The sequence below is a fragment of the Grammomys surdaster genome, unplaced genomic scaffold (genome assembly GCF_004785775.1).
Source record: "Grammomys surdaster isolate TR1022 unplaced genomic scaffold, NIH_TR_1.0 125179, whole genome shotgun sequence".
NCBI lineage: Eukaryota > Metazoa > Chordata > Mammalia > Rodentia > Muridae > Grammomys > Grammomys surdaster.
The window spans coordinates 703,946-716,690 of NW_021620071.1; the positions used below are offsets into that span (position 1 = coordinate 703,946).

General features: G+C 48.7%; 1 protein-coding gene across 1 annotated transcript in view; it reads left to right on the forward strand.

The window, feature by feature from the left end:
• The window catches only part of Haus7 (HAUS augmin like complex subunit 7), a 44,399-nt gene that overhangs the window by 1,113 nt on the left and 30,541 nt on the right, over positions 1–12,745 (forward strand). Inside the window, exons 3-4 of the mRNA XM_028785281.1 lie at positions 1,269–1,379; positions 8,177–8,420. The gene's annotated coding sequence lies outside the window, so the exon portion shown is untranslated. The remainder of the gene's footprint in view (positions 1–1,268; positions 1,380–8,176; positions 8,421–12,745) is intronic.

Below are 12,745 nucleotides of genomic sequence, written 5' to 3' on the forward strand. Positions count from 1 at the left end.
AGGGAGAGGGAGAGGGAGAGGGAGAGGCCCACTGGATAGAGGGCCTCACTGCAACTTCTCAGCTGGGGACAGAATCTCCAGTAGACTTTTTCCTGGAGCCAGAATCAGTATAGGTCTTTCCTTCAAGAACTTTCTCTTCTGGCTACAGAGAGGAGAAAAATGGGAGAAGGGTGTGTGCCTTTGGATTCCATGGTCCAGACCAGGAGACTGGGGAGCACTCAGGCTTCTTGGGCTGTTGGTTTTGTCTGCTCATTTATGTGTGTGTGTGTGTATGTATGTATGTATGTATGTATGTATGTATAGGATCTCATGTAGCCCCAGCCAGCCTTCAACTCACTCTGTAAGTTAAGTTGCTCTTGAACTCCAGATTCTCATGTCTCTGCCTCCTGAGTCCTGGGATTATAGTGGGTCCAAGGCACATATGGAATATTCTGCTTGGTGACTACAGCCAATGGCAAAAGGTCACATTATATCTGGCCTATTCATGTGAAATTTCCATAATGAAATAGAAACAGAATCTTACCAGTTCTGAGTCTTCAGTTTAAAACAATGAAACTGCTCTGAACATACTGAATGAAAACTGCTGAGTAGTTCATTTAAACTGTATGCTCTGTATTTTATGTATCTTTCATCTCTTCTTTTTTTTTTTTTTCTAATTTTGAGATAAAGTCCCACTAAATAACCTTGAACTTGTGGTGAGAGTTTTCATCTGTCTCCTGAGTGCTGAGATTACAAAAGAGTGAGCATTTACTGTACTCAACAAGTATATTTCAATAAATCTTTTTTTTTGCTTTGATTTTTGAGATAAGGTTTCTTGTACCCCATGCTAAACTCATATTTGTTGTATAGTCCAAAATGACCTTGAACTCCTGATCCTTTTACCTCCACCTCCTGAGCGCTGGAATTAGAAGCACAAACCACCATACCTAGCCAAGGTTTTTATTTTAAGAATGAAAACTCACAGAATACATACCCAGGCACCTGCCTCCAAAGCCTTTATTAAATATAGTGCCACCTGGCCTAAGCCTACACAAACTGTTCTAGGGGTTTTTATTTAGGCCTCCAAGAGCCCTGGACAGGAGAAGTATGATGGAGATAGTTATCACAAGATAGAGCAGCCATGGCCCTCTAGACCAGTGGTTTTCAATCTTCCTAATACTTCGACCCTTTAATAGCATTCTCCATTCTTTTCATTGCTATGTCATAACTGTAATTTTGCTACTGTTATGAATCATAATATAAATATCTATGTTTTCTGATGGTCTTAGGCAACCCCTGTGAAAGGGTCCTTCAATTCCCAAAGGAGTCACTACCTACAGGTTGAGAACCACTGCACTAGAGGAACTCCTAGGGCATAGCTGAGTTCTACCAGGAGGCAGGTATGTATTCTTGTTACTGGCCTCAACAGGGCTACTACACCCTGCATCAGACAGAGGCCCAGGAAGACTTTCTGGGGGATCCAGGAACAATAAGCAGACTAGAGCAGGCAGAAGAGAACCTTTGGCTTGTGTAGGGAACAGCTGAAAAAAATATGCCCTGGGGTAGGTGGGAGTCTGAGCAGTAAGCCAGCCTGTCTTCCTTTCTGGTTGGAGCTTGGGGTAGTAAGGAGGTAACCAGGAGAAGAGTATACTATATACTTCTAGGTTCTTCCTTAAAGTTAGGTCAGGTCAGCACTTCCATTAAATATGCTTTTTTTTGTGTGTGTGTGCCTGGAAGGTCCTTGTGTCTGTGGTTAACACTCTGCAATAAACTATAACTGCATGCCCAGCCCAGGGCCCATTGAGTCACTCAACCTGGCCCTCTAATTTGGGGGCCACTCCCAGACCATCCAGACAGCACCTCAGTCTTTGAGCCTGCCCCTCTCCTTCTTCTAGTTCCCCTTCCTCATGCCTCAACTTTCTCTAAGGAGGCTAGGAAACAACCTGGACCCCAGCTGTAGCAAGGCTGGGAACAGAAAGTCCTTGCTGGCCAGCAGCAGCAGCAGCAGCAGCAGCAGCAGCAGCAGCAGCAGCAGCAGCAATCTCTTGTCCTCTGGCCTCCCATGCCTGGAAGGAGGCAGGGAAGTCAGGAGGAGAGCAGTGGGAGGGGAGGAAGACAGGAAGGAAGAACAGGCATTTCCTGAAGCCTCCAGAACTCCTAAGGAGGAGGCAATTACACAGCTGTCTTAGCTCCCCAGGAACCAGGGCACAGTAGAGTTACTAGAGCCTTCAGTTTCCACAGGGCAGTCACAGTGTGTGACTTCTGCTTACCCCAGAAAGGAACAGGTCCCCTACAAGTCTATCTTGTATGATTCCCCAGAGGCCTGGAGAAGGTTAGGCTATCTTGAAGAGCTATCCTGCACCCCCCACCCCACCTACATTGCAGCCTGAGAAGCCCTTTCTCTTGCTGACCAGAGCCAAGAATGTAAGGAGGAGCCTAACCTTTTAGATATATGGGAAACACAGCCTTGAGCAACTATCACTGCTTGCTGGGAGAAGCTGTACTGCTGTGAATACCTGCCATGGGCACCTGCCCTCCCTGGAGACCTGGCTAGGAAACACTGCTGACTTCTTGTTCTGAGAAGCCAGCCCTCCATCTACTGTAAGACAGTTACTCTTCTGGCCTACCCAGGGAACACCCTGGACAAGAACTGGTAGAAGGGCAGTACACAGGACATATTATATGCCCTATGTCTTGTGGAAGGGCCACAGAGGAAAGGGGCTAAGAAAAGGAGAGGACCCTTTTCCTAAGCAGCATAATCTCAACCTGGCCTGTGTGGAAAGGGCCTAGCATCAGCTGCAGTCTGTCCCCCTACAGCTGTTTTGAAGCTGTTTGCAGCCTTAGCTTCAAATCTGAAGGGGAGGTGCAGAGAGAGAGAGAGAGAGAGAGAGAGAGAGAAAGGGCACCCATAGGGGAGCTGTGAACATGTTGGTTCTCTGTGAGCATAAAAACCTTTTGGTAAGAGTCTCTGGGGTAGGGGTGAGCATGGCCTGGAAGCTTGGCAGGTGTCCCTTGCAGAGGTAGCAGCTGCTGAGAAAACTGCCCCAGGGGCTTCTACCCACCAGACCTCATGCAGCTGGGTTGGCTTCAGGGTCCTTCTGCTAGGCTCTGTTTTGAGTCCTTCCCTGTCCTGTTTCCCTAGTTTATCCAGCCAGCCTAGTGGGTGACTGCAGCTTGAACCTAGGCTCTCCACAACACTCCTCCTGTTTGTTCTGCAAGCCAGTGTTAATGATCAGTCCAATGCCTGGCTTCTGAATAAGCTAAGCTGCAGAGACCCAGGGGACACCTTGCACCTTCAAGGGAATCTGCAGTGTTTGAGTTGAAGCAGGTAGTAGCCCTGTCCATATGGAATCGGCATACTACTAGACTGTGAACAAGACCATGCATGGAGAATCAAAGAGATGATGGGAAAAGAGCACACCAGCCTGAGGGGACAAGAAAGACTTACAGAGAAGGCAGTATCCCAGTCTGTCTTTCAGCACTCTCTGCAGTGCTCCTGTGAGCTCCCACAAAGCCAGCCCTGAGCAAGGGGACTCAGCCTCTAAGACATGTCACATGCACATCAGAGTCACTTCTTTAGCAAGCATCTTGCCCAGAATGCTCCCAAGTTCACAGCCTTGCTAGATACCCACTCTTGGCCCCCTGGCTGTGTTCATGGCTGATGCCTACACCTTCCATGGCTGAACAGAGTCAGGCTATGAGACCCATAGACTGTAGAGGGCAGCCTCTCCTACCACTAAAGTGGCCACTGAGTGATGACCTGGAGCCTCAAGGTGGTATGAAATGGATACTGGGTGGGTATATGAGGTGGAGCAATTAGGGATACCACTTCTGCCAATATGCCCAAGAGATAGCTGAGGTAGTGGTAATGAGCCAAGCCTCCTCTGTCTGGAAGCTTCCCAAGTGCTGATGGCCAAGGCATGGCTGGTAAAAGCTGGCACTCTACACCAGGAGCTTTTTTTGACCTTCCCCTGAGGACATAATCATATAGCATCTCTCTTCTCTGGGCCACCAGGGTTGTAATTTCAGGGACTGAAGGGGGTTCCTTGAAGGCTCAGCCTGCTTGTGTCTAGCTATCTTTAGAGGTACAGTCTGGGGCATGGCCAGAAGAGAGAAAGTGGATCAGGACCATATTGTGGCCTGTGTAGATGGTTGTTGTCAAAGCTGAGGAGCCAGAAGGGGGTCATGGGGGACTTTGGGGCCCTGTGCTTTGAGTAAGGCTACACCTTAAGAGTGCTGCCTGGCTCTGGCCTGTGGAACCTGAAGGCTCTAGTAACTCTACTGAAGTCTCTAGCAGGTTTGGGGAAGAGCAGGCCAGGCCCTGTCTTTCAGGCCCTCTAGCTAGATTCCTAGCAAAGGACATAGCCTGAGGACTGCAGAACCCAGCATTTCCCAAGTGGTAGCAGCTGCTATGGGAATAGGATCTAGGGGTAGCCTTGGTACCAACAAGCATAGCATATTGAGCAAAGCTTACCCAGACCTGGAATCTAAAGCAAGAGGGAGGTTTGGTGTGATGGAATGTGGGAAAACCAGGCACAGAGGCTAGTGGATTGCAGGACTTGGAAGCTGATTGCATAGGGGGCAGGAAAAAAGGAGTAGAGATGCAAGGTCCTGTTGAGTCCCCTGGAGGATACACAGGCCAGCCTCAACAAATGCTTTGCTTCTCATTCTCATGTCTACTTGAACCTGACAGCCTTGGAGTATCCTTCTGGTCCCCACTGCCATTAACCTCAGTCCTTTTCTGTTACCTCAATGCCCCATCTTAATTTGGAGATTGATGAGTATTTCCTTTTTTGCCATATGACCCCAGGCACCTCATCCCTGCCATCACTACCAACTGGGTTGCTACTGTTGTATTCTCTCAGAGGCTCAGTACCCTGAGGTTCCCAGTTGGACTGCCTATACTGCTGGTGCCTGCCAAGTGACTCTCTAAGGAAGAAGTAGGCCACGTAAGCATGACCTCAGGAAATAGAGGATACTTCAAGCTTAGCCCTGCCTGCGGTTCTTTTGGGGGATGTCCCTTGTACTACCAGATCACATCTGTTACTGGCCAGCTCCTCTCACATCACCACTGGACTGAAGGCCTTGGCCTCTAGCTGCTGAGACCCTATAGCTCCAAGACCCTGGCTCTCTTGGAGAACTAGATCATCCTTGCCTCAACTATGCCTTGTTTGCTGGGCATCCTTATTAGTGATAATATGGGGACATAAAACCATGTTCTCTTTGTCTCATCTTGGTATCATCCCAATTCTAGATTGCTCTTAGGGATAGTAGAGGCTAGGTTGATCGTAGTCTAATTTCAACATTGATCATGAGGTGAGTCAAAGTATCATCTCATAGAATTTCTAAATTTAATTTCCCTGCATCTGTGTTGGGAACGCCACAGCAGTTTTGTTCCTTGCCCCATGCTCTGCCACCACATAGCCTCATAGACAAACTGGAAATAACTCAGGATCCATTCTTGAGGAGTTCCTGTTCCTTGCTCTCCTCCATCTGTGCAGGGGATTTCCACCCTGTCCTCTAAACCAGGGTCTGGTACTGACCTGTTGCTCTGACACACAGTGGGCCTCCTTGACTCATTAGCTTAGCAGGGCTAAGAATAGGGAGGATGGGGTGTTGGAGCTACCTAGCCCATACATCCTGTGCCTTCTGGGTCTGAATTCAGACTGTGAAGGGGGTAGGGCTGGATAGACTAGGAGGCCAGAGCAGGATGGGCAGGGCCTGGGATGGCTAAACTTGGGAGGAGGAGTTGGGAAAGCTGGGAAAGCAAGTCCAGTGCCTCCAGGGCTTCTGACCTCTGACCCAGCCCAAACAGGAAGTGCCATATCTATGGGCCCAGACCCCAGAGGAGAAGGAATGTGAGGATGAGTCCAAAGCAAACATTCCACCAGCTTCCTAGTCACCCCTACCCCCAGTCTGCTTTTCCTTTTTCTGCTAAGAATGGGGCAGGGTGTAGGAAATTGCTGCAGAATGAAACCAAAGCAAGAATGAATTTGCAGGCTTAGAGCCCAGCTGGAACTGGTGGCAGTAATAGGGCTCTGTAGTCCGTCTTTTTGTCCCCTTCCTCCATTTACAATGGTCCTTCTCCTGCTGCATTCTACCTGCCTTGTCAACTGATACTTTGGTCTTGTAAGCTCTGGAAGCAGGGACCTCAGATCTTTCCTTGTGGCTCTCAGCACAGGCAAAGTACAGGCCTAGGACCCCCAAGACCAAGTTCTCAGCACAAAGGACATATATTTTCCCCAGAGGGACAGAGGATGTGGATAAGGGACAAAGACAGGAGATAGAGGAAGAAGGACAAGGGAAAGGGAACAAGGGAGGGCGGAAGAGTATTTGTCTTGGAAAGGGGACATCAAAGTGCTGTCCCTAGACATAGAGGAGACACATGTGGCCCATAAGGCAAATGACGGTTTATAAAAATAAAGGGGAGAAACCCTGTGTTAGGATGAGATGTTTAATTTTAATTGGGCATGTTAATTAGATGAGCCAAAGGGGTGGGAGGTTGATCACTGGACTTCAAGCTGAACCTTGGTAGTCAGCTTCAGGAGGAGGAAGTGGCCAAATAAGGAAATAGACCTTGGAGGCTAGCTGTAAGAATGTAACCTAAGGGTTTTTCAGCAAGGCAGAGGGAAAAGGGAAGAAAGGCAAGGCCTTCTAGAGTCATACTTGCCATGCTCAGGACAGCTAGAGCCCCTTCAAAGACAACGGCTCTAGTGGCCTCATGGGGCTCCTCAGAGCATATCTTCAACCCAGTACAACTGGCCAGTCCTGTCTTCAGAACCCAGTAGGGCTGAGCCATCACCATTCTGGCACTGCAGGCTGATCTAGATCAGGTAGTCAGGAAATAGTCACTGCTAGATTCCCAGAGCTGGACCTCTGAGGTAGGTCTGGCTTTGCACACACCAAGGCTTAGTCCCCAGTAACTGCTGGGTGAATGTGACTACTCCCTTCTCTGGCATCTGACCACATGGGTTATAACTTGATTCCACAGGAAGTGAAGTGCACACCATTGGGAAAATTATTTTACCTGCCTGCATTTTAGTCTCCTATCTTCAAACTGTGGGTAGGACCCTGGATATATTAGGCAGTCTGACTTGAGGATGGGTTTACATGGACAAAGATAAGGGTTATGGTATAAGGAATGAATAAAGGGCCTCAAAGCTACTAATATGCAGCAGTCATCAGCTCATGGTTACTTTAGGACAAAAGGTGTTTTGAGCTTCCCTATCAACCTGCACCAGCAACCAAATGCTACTGTATGTCCTAGACCAGGACAGGAACATCTAATAGAGAAGAGGGCTCAACTATAGATGGTTTCTGGAACAATCAGGGTGAGCTGCAAGGGTTCAAGGCTCTGATGAGGAGGCTCTCAGAAGAAGTATGGGAACTAGGTCTCTGGGCCCTATGCTAATGAAGCAGCATGTAGGATACGGCCAGGGACTCCATGGCAAGGAGAAACAGCGTTCTCAGTGCATGCAGCTTGAATCTAAGGTGGAGGTGGGGGCTTCCAGAAGCTTAAATGAGATACATTTATTACATTAAAGTATAAACCAGTGTTCCCTCAGCCCCTTGAACTTCACCAGGTCATTTGCTGAATTTAAATTTAAGGGTCTTCATCGATCATGTGAAGAAGTGGAGGCATCTAAAATTGTCCAAGTGGTGCAAAGGTCAAGTGGAGCTTAGCTTGGGTGTTTTTCCTATTTTTGCTGGGTCTGAAGAACCACATTGTGGTAGGCCTAGATACAGAAGAAGGCTGTGGATGGGGTGTCACAGATCAATAATATTATTGTCCAGGTGTGTCTGTGTGTGTTGTAATGAATTGGAGTCCTGGGCCACATGTGTGCCACAAATGGAATTCAGGAATGCATGTCTGTGAAAGGAGTGGCAAGGGGAAAGAGAGAAACATCTACTGGGGCAGAGACATATAGGGAAGCTAGGTTGATGGTGGAAATTAGGCAATCTGGCTGCCACTTTACTTTGGGCCACTATGAGCCCCTGTTACTCCATGGTGGATCCTTGAGGCTTTGACTCTGCTGGCAAACAAGATCTTGTCCTTGCAGGTCTAAAAGAACAGAGGGTGGTAATGGACAGAATGGGTGAAAGCAGGAAAAGTGACTTGTTACAGTGATCTTTCATTCTCTGGTCCTGTAAGTGGAGCAATACATTGAGAGAGCTCCTTTGTCTCTTATCCCTGCAGGCTGCAGTCTCCATGCCTTCCATCAGCAGAGAAAACACCACAGTGCTGCAGTTAAGGAGAAGCAGGGACTGAGCCTGTGTTTGACTAGCAGCCAGCCCCCAGCTCAGGCCCCACATCATCGGCAGGCAGCAGGAGGGGGAGTGGAAAGCAGCTGGGTGGCCCCTCCCAGGCTGCTGTCTGCTTTCTTTTGCCCCCTTGGCAAGAGGGGAAGAGGAAAAAAGAATAATTAAACCCAAACGTCTTGGTAACTTTTTCCTGGAACAAGAAGACACAGGGCGGGAATTCTGGTCCTGGGAATGGGTGGGACTGTCTGTGGACCCTTGCCTTCTGTCCCCACCACAGCCTGTCCTGTGTTGGCGATCTGCAGATCATCATTAGCCTCTTGACAGCCCTCTCCCAACATCCTTTAGCCTGTCCCACTCTTTCTAGAATTGGATCCTTAACTCCATGGCCTCTGGTCATTGCCATGGTGAAAGGTCTGTATGTACCAACACCCTAACCAGCTGTCGAAATCAGAGGAAAGACTTTTTTAGGGTCTTCTGAGGGAGCCTGCTCTCTCATGCCTAAATTCTAGGTTTCTGTTGTGTTGGAACACCTGGTTGTGGGACTTTGTGATGGCAGCTCTAGGACACTACTGGTCTCTGCACTGCCCCTCCCTTTCATGTCCCTTCCTGTAGCTGTTGCTCAGCTAAAACCAGCTCTGGGCCAGCTCCACATGGGGTTCTTGAGTGCCAGAAGGGCAGGCATGGATATAGCTGAAGTAGGAGGATCTTGAGGTTGAGGAGTGAGTTGTGGGGGTAAGCCTTAGAAGTTGGCAAGGAGCTGGTGGTGATAGGGCCCTGAAGATAAATCTCAAACATGCCTCTGTTATAGATTCTCTGGAGTTTCCTGATTCTATGCTGCCCTTTATACTTTCCTGCCCAACTCTCTGTGTTTCTGGAGCCTTTCCTTCTTTTCTAGCTTCCATCTACCTGTCAGAGCAATGTTCCCCCACGGTGGACACTCATGAGAGTTTGATCTATGCCTGAGATGTCAGGTGGTCTTCCTGAATCTAGTTGCTGTTGGGTCCCAGCACACTAAGGTATAGCAGCAGTTCAGCACACTTTATCATCTTTTTGAGGAAGTTGGTGCCTAGCTCCTAGAACCAGGAGTCATGAGGAAGGCCCACTACTTCATCTATGCCAAGGATCCTGGGAGCATTGGCTGGCTAGGCCATGGCTCCCCTGAGTTTCACAACTCACATCTCCAGAAAGCACTCCCAAATGGTGGTAGACATTTCAGGAGATGATGTAGCCCAAGAAGACATGGGATGTACTCAAGGTGATAATTTTGATTCCCAGCTTCATTTGATTAATAAGTACCTAGGACATTAGTGAGGTATGCCCGTGTGTGTGTGTGTGTGTGTGTGTGTGTGTGTGTGTGTGTGTAATTCCAGAGAAGATTAACTAGGGACCTGCTCTGAATGTAAGTGGCACCATCCTATGGGCTCGGGGTCCTAAACTGTATAAGAAGGGCAAGAAAGCTGACTATTTTAGTTTGCTTTCTATTGTGATAACATCATGACCAAAAGTAACTTGAAGAGGAAAGGGTTTATTTTAGCTTACAGTTTACAGTCCATCATGAGGGGAAGGCAAGGTGGGAACCAAAGAAAGTTTCGAAGGAATGCTCATTACTGGTTTGCTCTTCATGGTTTGCTCGGTCTGCTTTATTAAACAACTCAGGGCCACCTGCCTGGGGGTGGTGCCACCTGCAGTGGGCCAGGCCACATCAACCTTAATCAAGAAAATGTCCCACATGCTAATCTGATGGAGACAGTTCAATCAAGGCTCCTTTTCCCCCAGATGACTCTAGTTTGAACTAAATTAACAAAAACTGTGGGTAGCTGTCCCTGTCATTCAACTCTTTCCCTTGCAGCTGGCTGAGCTTTTTGAGGGCAGAGGGGCTGAATGAGCAGACTCTGCTGTTCCCTTGCTGCTGTGCCTCTTTGCTGCTCCTCCAGCTGCCCTGGTACAAACCCCTTGTCTGCACTCTAGAAGCTGCTGTGTTCTAGGCTCTGCAGGAAGTTGTCATGCATTTGAACTCATGCAGGGAGGAGGCAAGGTTGGCAATGTGGACAATGGTTTCCATCTAGGTTAAGCTGCTTCAGCTGCCTCTAGTTCTAGAAGGAGGGTGGAAGAGGCAGTATGGAGGTCTATCTGCTACTAGTTAGGGAACAAGCTTTCTTGGGCATGACTCTATGCCCATCCTAGTCAAGGAATACCTCAATTTGGCTCCATTGTGGCTTCCTATCTCTTGTTGAATCTAGGCATGTTGAGGATATCTTCTGCAAAGGGGACTGTCCCAGTAGGCCCATGTATCTTAAATCATGGGATCCATCCATGCTGGAGACTTTCTTGCAGTGTCTTCTCTAGACCTGACCTCTAGCAGCTGGATGTTGTAGGCCAATGCAAAGCAATGAACAATGGACCCTTTGGGTCATCTGAAACCTGAAGTCCCCAGACCCAGGCCCAGGACCCCAACATGTAGGCAAAGAGGCTGCATTGTACCTTAGAGGCATGTGCATGTAGGCCTCGGGTGTCTACCTTGTTCTTGCTCAGATCTAGCCACTCCAGGTTGGACAGTCCTGGGAACATACAAATTGAAATCTTGGCACTTTCATTCTCTCTAAACACATAGGACAACTATTTCCCACACTCCATTCCCTGTCCTCTTATTTCTTTAAAGTAGCTAGTTCTTCTGATTGTCCAGAAGAGGCAATAACCATCTGGGTCAGTGTTCACAAGGCTGGCAGGGAGGCATGGCCTGCTCTGTGGTGCCCAGGTCTGTTATCTCAGGCCCAGGCCCTTGTCTGCTTCCTGGCCTCTTCTGTACATAGCCTGTAGCATCTAAGGTGCTCCTGCCAGTGTCTCAGCCTCTGCTCTGGCCCTTCTATTGGTGCCAAGCTTCTGGCCCAGATTGGCAGAAGGTCCCTATAAGAGGGGAAAGGCAGCCTTGGCTTAGTCACAAACAACAAGAGCCCAACCTGAGGGACAAAGGCTTTTCCAGTGACTGAGTCTAGTAGGGGCCATATCTTTGGAGGGTTCCTCTCTTACCATTTATGCTTTACTTGACAAAGCCATGGTCAGCTTGGACACTCACAAGTAGTCTTACCACACCCAGAAGACACCATATGGGGTTTATGAGCCCTGACTAGTCCTTACTGTTGGAGGGTCCCCTTGGGCTTCAGATTCCTAGTTTTCTGACCTCCTGCCTTTTTTCTCATTACTCCACTATGACTACAACCCCTTCTTGGGCTCCTGGAACCCTTATAGCCTATAAAGGTTTCTGCTTCTCCACAGCTCTTCTGTCCTGATCACTAGGACAAGCTATTACCCAGGGTTGAGTCTGCTGTGTGTCCATTCCATTGCTCACTGTGTTTGCTCAGGGACTATTGGAGGTGACTTCTTCCTCAGGGCTGAGGCTGTCCTGGAAGGTGACTACCAGATAGGGGCTTGGTGAACTTGCTCCTTAGAGTAGACCAAGTCCAGTTCTGTCACCAGTCTGCTCATCTTCAGGCCTGTTTGGGTTGCCCAGCTCTGCAAAATGTGCCAATGTAGGCCAGAGTGGCTTGTAAGTCTAGTCCTCATCCACTGTAGGATATTGATGGCAGAGTGGTCATAACCCCTTTCTCTTCAGACCTTCCACTGCCATTCTTCCTTCTCCAGAGGAGAGCCAGGGAGCAAGTAAGGCACTGTCCTATTCCATTGGCTGTGTAGCCTGCCTCTTAGAGCAGAAGCAGTGATTCTTCTAGAGGCTTTCCAAGACCATTGGAATAAGATGCAGGCTGCTTCCCAGGTCTTGAAGCAAGTTTTGCTTGTCCTTGGTTGATGAGGTCAGCCTACTCAGATCTTGGGCCAAAGCTCTCCTCGAGTCCCTATTCTCCAATACCTCCCAAGGACAGAGGATGAGGGCATTCCCTCGGCATCCCCTTCTGCTCCCACCCAGTGCCAAGTAGGAGTCTAATGTTTTTGAGGAGATGATGTTACTGTCACCTGGCACATTTCACTTTTGGGGATTTCCAGTGGCTCAGAGGACTATCATTATTCTATGTTCAGGGAACAGGATAAGGGCCTAGATCCATACAACTTGTTCCTCCTGCCTTCATAGGCATAGAACAGGGCCACCAATCATAACACTAAGCATGCCACACCTATAGTTCTTGTCTTGGAACCTTTGAGATCTGCCTGCCAACCAACTCCCACATTTTCAGCCTTCCAAGATTCTCCTGTCCCAGAAGGCTTTGAGTTAGCTAGATTAACTCCCTACCAGCAAACCCTGACCCATTCTGGATGCCTCAGGTGGGCAGCTTCCAGTAACTGCCTTTCTGCCCATCTACTCTAACCCAAGATCACTCCAGTGGTAGAGCAAGGTGCTTTTCTTCCTGCTAGTGACAGCTACTCACTGTTGAAGGACCTGGACCACCTGGCTGGTGGCTGCAGGATGGGCAAAGCTGCTGGGGCTAGTGGGGCCAAAACAGGTTCTCTCATTCAGCCTCTGCCTGTCCAAGGCCCCTGCACAGCAGCACCTAAC